Source organism: Mus caroli, unplaced genomic scaffold (assembly GCF_978045245.1).
Source record: "Mus caroli unplaced genomic scaffold, Mus_caroli_1 scaffold_1, whole genome shotgun sequence".
In the NCBI taxonomy this organism is placed as follows: Eukaryota; Metazoa; Chordata; class Mammalia; order Rodentia; family Muridae; genus Mus; species Mus caroli.
This window is the reverse complement of record NW_028227256.1, coordinates 28,205,904-28,212,941: the sequence shown is the minus strand read 5'-3', so window position 1 is coordinate 28,212,941 and position 7,038 is coordinate 28,205,904. Positions and strand designations below refer to the sequence as shown.

At 42.6% G+C, this 7,038-nt stretch overlaps 1 non-coding gene across 1 annotated transcript; it reads left to right on the top strand.

Annotated features, from left to right (window-relative positions):
• The first annotated feature begins 277 nt into the window (after positions 1-277).
• On the top strand, positions 278-404 carry LOC115032480 (small nucleolar RNA SNORA17). The gene has a single exon (XR_003838152.1). It is a non-coding gene; the product is annotated as a small nucleolar RNA SNORA17 (small nucleolar RNA).
• The last annotated feature ends 6,634 nt before the right edge of the window (positions 405-7,038 follow it).

Here is a 7,038-nt window from a genome sequence, read left to right as displayed (position 1 = left end):
CACTGAAGCTGCCAGCTCAGCTCCAGCTTAATTTCTCTGTTATCTCATGAACAAGATGTGTAGTGTCTTCTGTGAAAGGGTTTTATCACAGTTCTAGTGGAAACCAAAAGGAACTGAAAGAAACTATATTCTTTTAGGGGTGCTACTGGGGCCTCCCACACCACCAACTCATATCTCAGGATCTCACACCTGGCACTGAATTTTGGTTTAATAACACATGGATTCCATGATGTTAGGATTGCACTTTAACCCATTTATCAACATTATGGTTTTTTTATCTACCTAAAGATATCACAGGTGTGGCTCCTCTGTCACACATATATCAATTAGTGGCAGAAAAGAAAAAGTCTATGTCTGTGCTCAGTGTTCTGACCTGTCAACATCTGAATTAGTAGCCTAACATTCCTTGAAAAAAGCAAGCCTGAGATGATCACCATTCTGGCAACAGGGGGCCCAGACAGGGAGTTCAACTGAGATGGCCACCAATCTGGTGCCATGCAGGTCTGGGTGCAGGGGAGCAACTCATGCCTGAGATGGACCCTGCCCAGGGCCATAATGCACAAGAGTGGCATAACATGTCTGAGGTGACCCCAGACACTAAGAGACCTTGGTTGCTATTAATAGGAGTAAGTAAGTGGTGGAGAAATGGAAGAGAAATAAACCAGAAAGAAGGCTGTGGGCACAAAGAAATGCAGAGTGGAAACTCGAGGGTAGTGAGGAACAGCCATTAATGTGAGTATCTGGGGATGGCACCTGGGACCATGGTGGGGTCCGGGCCTGTGCTGCCACAGGGGACTACATCTGGGTCCATGGCCCTACAGCAGCAGGGGTCTCTTACCACCAATGGCCAGGCAGATGTCCCTGGTTTTGTCTGCCATCTGGGTCCATGTTAATGTCTGAGGGCTCTACAAAACTGCCCCAACCCTTGCCTGGGCATCCTGAGAAAGCTGTTTGTGGGAGGCAGGAAAGCACCCACCCCTAGCCAGCATCAGGACTCTGGAGATCAGGAACCCACACGTTTTGGGAGTTCTGGGTAAGATTGCCCCAAAGGTATTGGTGTAGGAGATCTGGCCCTGCTACTTATCATCCATGCAGCAGCTTGAAGGAAGGAGAGATACCTCCTCCCTGCTCTCCTCTTGCCACCAGCAGCAGGTAGGAGAGTTGGCCCTGTCTCTCACCTGCTGCAGCACTTGGGAGAGCGACCCAACACCTTTCCTGGGCAGCATAGTAGAGCTGACCCTGGTAGCAGAAGCATGGGAAAGCTAGTCCTGAGTGTGTGAGCTTGGGAGAACTGTAGAGCTGATTCTCCAACTTGTTTGCAATGTGGCAGTGCAGCAGTGTGGGCAAGGGAGAGATGCCCTCCCCTAAACTCACCCCTGGCCACCTGAGCACAGGTGGGAGAGCTGGCTTTGAGGTAGTGAGATCCAGACAGCTGTCCCTGCCCCTCACCTGCTGTAGCACAGCAGAGCTAGCCCTAAATGTGGGGGTTGCATGGGAGCCAGTTCTAAGGGTGTGAGAGTAGGAGAGATATCCTTGTCTTTTGTCTGCTGTGTAGTGGCAGATATGGAAGAGATGCCCTCCTTCCCTCCCTCATTCCTTGCCACCTTTGGCAGGAAGGAGAGTTGGACCAGGGTCATGAGAAGGAGGGAACTGGCCGTGCCTCTCACCATCTACAACACTCACAAGATTGAGCACTCAACCTCATCCGGGCAGCAAAGTAAGAGTTGGTCCTGGTTATAGGGGCTGTGGGTGGCCAGTCCAGAGAACTGGAGAATGGAAGAGCCAGCAGACTCACCAGCTCAGATACCTCTCAGGCCCAGATCGAGGGCTTTGAATTAGTCCACCCCAACATCTACCCATCAATGAACTGCTGTAGTGCAAGAAGGAGCTGGTCCTACAGATCCAAAACTATAGAATCTCCATGACACAGGACAACAACAGGAAATACAAGAGGAGTTCCAGTGAAGTTCATTATTGATAATAAAACAGAAGCCAAAGCCCTCCTACCACCAATGAGTCACTGAAATGAACATTTGCAAACAAAGAAGTGTGGACAAAGGGTATACTGGGGGACACATTGTGACAAACTATAGCTTCCACAAATTTTTTTTCTTTGTCTGGGAGAAGGTTTCAAGGGTGGAGAGTGGGTATGAGGGGAGGGGAAGACGAGTCAGAGTGCGGTGCGTGATGTAAAAGTCAAAAGAACCAAGAAAAAAGTTTCAAAATATATATTCCTTATTGAATTACAAGTAGCAGTTTTCCAGGCGACTTTTCATATACCTCTGTTTGTTCTTGCAAGGATTCATAAGCAGACCTGATGATGATGAAGGGATGAAGAAAAGACAAATATGTATACACAAACAAAAAAAAAATGCTGGATCAGATGGACAGGGCACTCTAGTGGAGAGATGTTGTACATTTGTTTATTGCTTATATTATATTACATGGGTTCCCGAAATTACACCGTAATTTGCATATTTGCAGTAGGACACTGAGGGTCTCATTGCTCACCTCCACTTGCCTTTGATTGGTAAATAAAGTTGCTGTAGGCTAATGGCTGGTCAGACATAGAAGTGAGACTTTTAGTATTCCCCAGCAAGGAATGCAGGAGAGAGAGAAAGCAGAGTCGTCATGCTAGGAAAGAAATGAGATGCAGACTTGAGAGTGGCAGAAAGAGAGGCATACTAATCATGAAAGAACCAGGCACTCTGTCTGGGTCTAGGGAAGCAAAGATGGAATATAGATTTTAGTAAGTAGTAACTCAATAGTATCGGAGGAGAGGTGTTAGCAATGTGGAAGTATAGGAGAGGCCCAGTCACTGAACTGTTTAAAGCATATTAAATATAGGGCTGTGTGTGTGTGTGTAACTTGTGCCATCTCCACCTGGTGATTAGAGTGTATTAATCAACTACTGCTACAGAGAGACCCTGCCCCAAGAGGCTCACCATCTTTATCATACACAGTAGAACAGGATGGCAAGGTTTCTACACTCAGATAAACAAGGGGTTATACACGTGGGTCAAGGTGACAGTTTTAGCTAATCTCTGTAGATCTGTGTCTGTAGAGGAGCAATTTTCAGTCTGTAAAATCCTGTGCATTGTATCAACATCCACACTTAGAATAGAGTAAGGCTCTGTCATCCTTCTGAGCCCCACCAAGTGGGGGAAAATAGAAGGCAGGGGTCCCTTTGAGTCTGAGGCTAGCTTCTCTGACATGGCCATACCCCTCTCAACAGGACACATTCATCAGGACCTAGCTCACTCAGGATTGCCTCTCCTCCCTAGATACACCCTTCATTTTGATTAACATTTCCCCTGCATCTCTACTTGGCTCCTTCCTGCTTCAGGCTTTCCAACCCCAGTATCCCCATCTTAACTCTATTTTCACCATGTTCTATGCCCTGCATTCCCTTAAGACAGTCTTCCTCTCCCAATGTTCCCTTTCTAATTTCCTGGCTTGCATGGGCACTGCCAATTAAGCCTACATAACTCAGGAGTCACACTAAGATCCACATATGACAGAGAACATGTGCCATTTGTCTCTCTGGACCCAGGCTACCTCAACTCAACATGTATTTTCTATTTACCTGAAAAATATATTTTCCTTTACAGCCTGAGTAAACTCACAGTACACGTGTGTGCCACATCTTCCTTATCCGTTCACCAGCGAATGGGCACCTAGAATGATTCTGTCGCCTAGCTCTTGTGAATGGAGCAACAGTGCATATGAATGGACAAGGGTCTTTATGGTAGGATAGGGAATCCTTTGTGTTGATGCCCAGCAGAGGTGATTGTTAGTTCTAGTTCTAATTTGTGAGAAATCTCAAGTCTGCTTTGCAAATGGGTAGGCTTGCTTACACTCCCACCAGCAGTGCATGATGTGTTTCCCTCTTCTCATATTCATGCCACCATTTGTAGTCATTTGTTTGCTTAATTCATAGTAATTCTGACTTATCTGAGAAGAAATAGCAAGGTAGCTTTAATTTATATTACCTTGCTGATTAATGATGTTGAACACTCTTTCAAGTGTTTATTGGCCATTGGTATTTCTTCCTTTGAGAACACTCATTTGTTTGTTTGTTTGCTTGCTTGCTTGTTATTTGATGTTTGATGGTTTGAATTGCCTGTTCTACATATTAAAGCTCCTCCAACTGTATGCCTGGCAAAGATTTCCTCCCCGAGAATGCACACACACACACACACACACACACACACACACACACACACACACTGTATGCTACATGTTTACTTAATTGGTCATTTCCTTTACTATACAGAGACTTCTTTCATTTCACAGGGTCTGATTGGTCATTTGCTAGCCATATTTCCTAAGTTAATAGATGCCTACTTTAAAAGTTATTCTCTATGATTATACCTTGTAATATGGCTCCTGCATTTGCTTTCAGAAGTCCCAGAGTTTGGGAATTTATATCAAGATCTTTGATCCATCTGGGTTTGATATTTTTGTGGACGATGACAGAGAAGGATCTACTTTCATTTCCCTATAGGTAGGCATTCAGTTTTCTCAAAATCACTTGTTGAAAACATTGTCTTTTCTATAGTATCTAATTATGGCATTTGTGAAAAATCAAGTTACTATAATTACCTGAACTTAATTCTGGTCTTCAATTCTAAACTACTTATTTGAAAATCTCTTTTTATCTGAGGCCATGCTGATTTTATTACTTTGGTTCTGTGGTAGGGCATGAGATTATATATGATAATCTTGCACCTTTAACTACTTTTTTCAAAATTGCTTTGCCTATCCAGGGTCTTTTGTGTCATCATATCAATTTTGATATTATTTATTTTTCTATTTCTGTGAAGAATGGTATAGTGTTTTGAATATGCTTGTCCCAGGGAGTGACACTATTAGGAGGTGTGATCTTGTTGTAGGAAGTGTGTCACTATGGAGGTGAGCAATGAGACCCTCCTCCTAATCACCTGGGAGCCAGTCCTATCCTAGTGGCCTTCAAATGAAAATGTAGAACTCTGAGCTTCTCCTGCACCATGCCTGCGTGGATGCTGCCATGTTCCTGCCATAATCATAATGGACTGAACCTCTGGACCTGTAAGCCAGCCCTAGTCAAATGTTGTCCTTATAAGAGTTGCCTTGGTCATGGTATTATCTTCACAGCAATGCAAACCCTAACTGAGACAAATGGCCCTAGAATTTAAACTGAAATTTCATTAAATATTATAAATTCCTTTTGGTGACTGGTGATTTCCACAATATTAGTTATTCTGATGCATAATCATGAGATGTCTTTTCATCTTCTGGTGTTGTCCTTGATTTATTTCTTCAGAGTTTTAAATTTTTCATTGTGGAAGTCTTCTACATTCTAGGTTTGGATTTTTCCAAGGTGTTACTTGTTTGTGTTTGTTTGTTAGGTCATCCTATCAACTACAGAAATACTCTGACTTCTTTTTCTATTTGTATCACTCTCATTTTCTTTTCTTGTCTTATTGTTCTTAAGGAAAATTATGAATAAACAGTGAAACAGTGGATGGTGGACTGACTTGTTTTACCTCTGACTTTAAGTTATTCTCTGTTCAGCACAATATTGGCTATGGATATGTCAGTACAGCCTTTGTTATGTTGGGGTATATTTCCTCTAACACTGTTCTCTATAGGAATTCTATTATGAAGGGGTATATTCTCTCCAACACTGTTTTTTCTAGGACTTTTTTTTTTTTTTTTGGTTTTTCGAGACAGGGTTTCTCTCTATAGCCCTGACTGTCCTGGAACTCACTCTGTAGACCAGGCTGGCCTCAAACTCAGAAATTCGCCTGCCTCTGCCTCCCAAGTGCTGGGATCAAAGGCGTGCACCACCACGCCTGGCTTTTCTAGGACTTTTATCATGAAGGGACACTGGATTTTGTTAAAGGCCTCTTCTGCGTTAAGATGATCATATTATTTGTTTCTGTCTTTAAGTCTCTTTATATAATTCATTACATGTATCAGTTTGTAAATGTTGAACTAGTACTGACTGAGATAAATACAACTTGTTCATGGCAAATGCTAATGTGTTGCTATATTTGGTTTATGAGTATTTTTGAGAATATTTACACCTGTGTTTATTTTTATTAGATAGTTTCTTTATTTACCCTTCAAATGTTGTCCTCTTCTTAGTTTCCCGTCCAAAAATCCCCTATCTCCTCCCCACTGCCCCTGCTCCCTAACCCACCCACTCCCATTCCTGGTCTTGGTATTCCCCTATACTGAGGTCTTCACAGGACCAAGGGCCTCTCCTCCCATTGATGACCGACTAGGCCATCCTGTGCTACATATATGGCTAGAGCCACAAGTTCCACCATGTGTTTTCTTTGATTGGTGGTTTAGTTCAAAGGAGCTCTGGGGTTACTGGTTAGTTCATATTGATGTTCCTTCTATGGAGCTTCAGTCCATATCAGTTCCCTAGGTATTTCTCTGGCTCCTTCATTGGGGACCTTGTGTTCCGTCCAATGGATAACTGTGAGCATCCACTTCTGTATTTGCCAGGCACTGGCAGAGCCTCGAAGGAGACAGGTATATCAGGCTCCTGTCAGCAGGCTCTTGTTGGCATCTCCCTCGTGACTGGGTTTTACACCTGTGTTTATAAGAAATATCTCCCTATAGATATATTCTTTGTTGTTTTATTGTCTAGTGTGGATTGTGTAAAGGGAGTCTGGAAGTGTTCCTTCGACATCTGTTTTATAAAGTGATTTGAAATGCATTTGTTTTAGTTCTCCCTTAAAGATATAGTAGAATTTTGTTGTGAATCCATCTGGATCTTGATGGTGGGAGAATTGAGGAAGCAGAGGTTTGATATTTTTCTATTTCAATCCCTTTGCTTCTTATAACTTATTTAAGTTATTTAATTCATCTTGATTTAGCTTTAGTGGATCAGATGTAACGAAAAATTCATCCATTTCCTTCAGGTTTTCTAACTTAATGAAATTTCTTTGATGTCTGTTATGATATCACCCTATTAACTATTAACTTGAGTCTTCTATTTCTTTTGGCTAATTTGGGTAAGGGATTGTCAATCTTATGTAT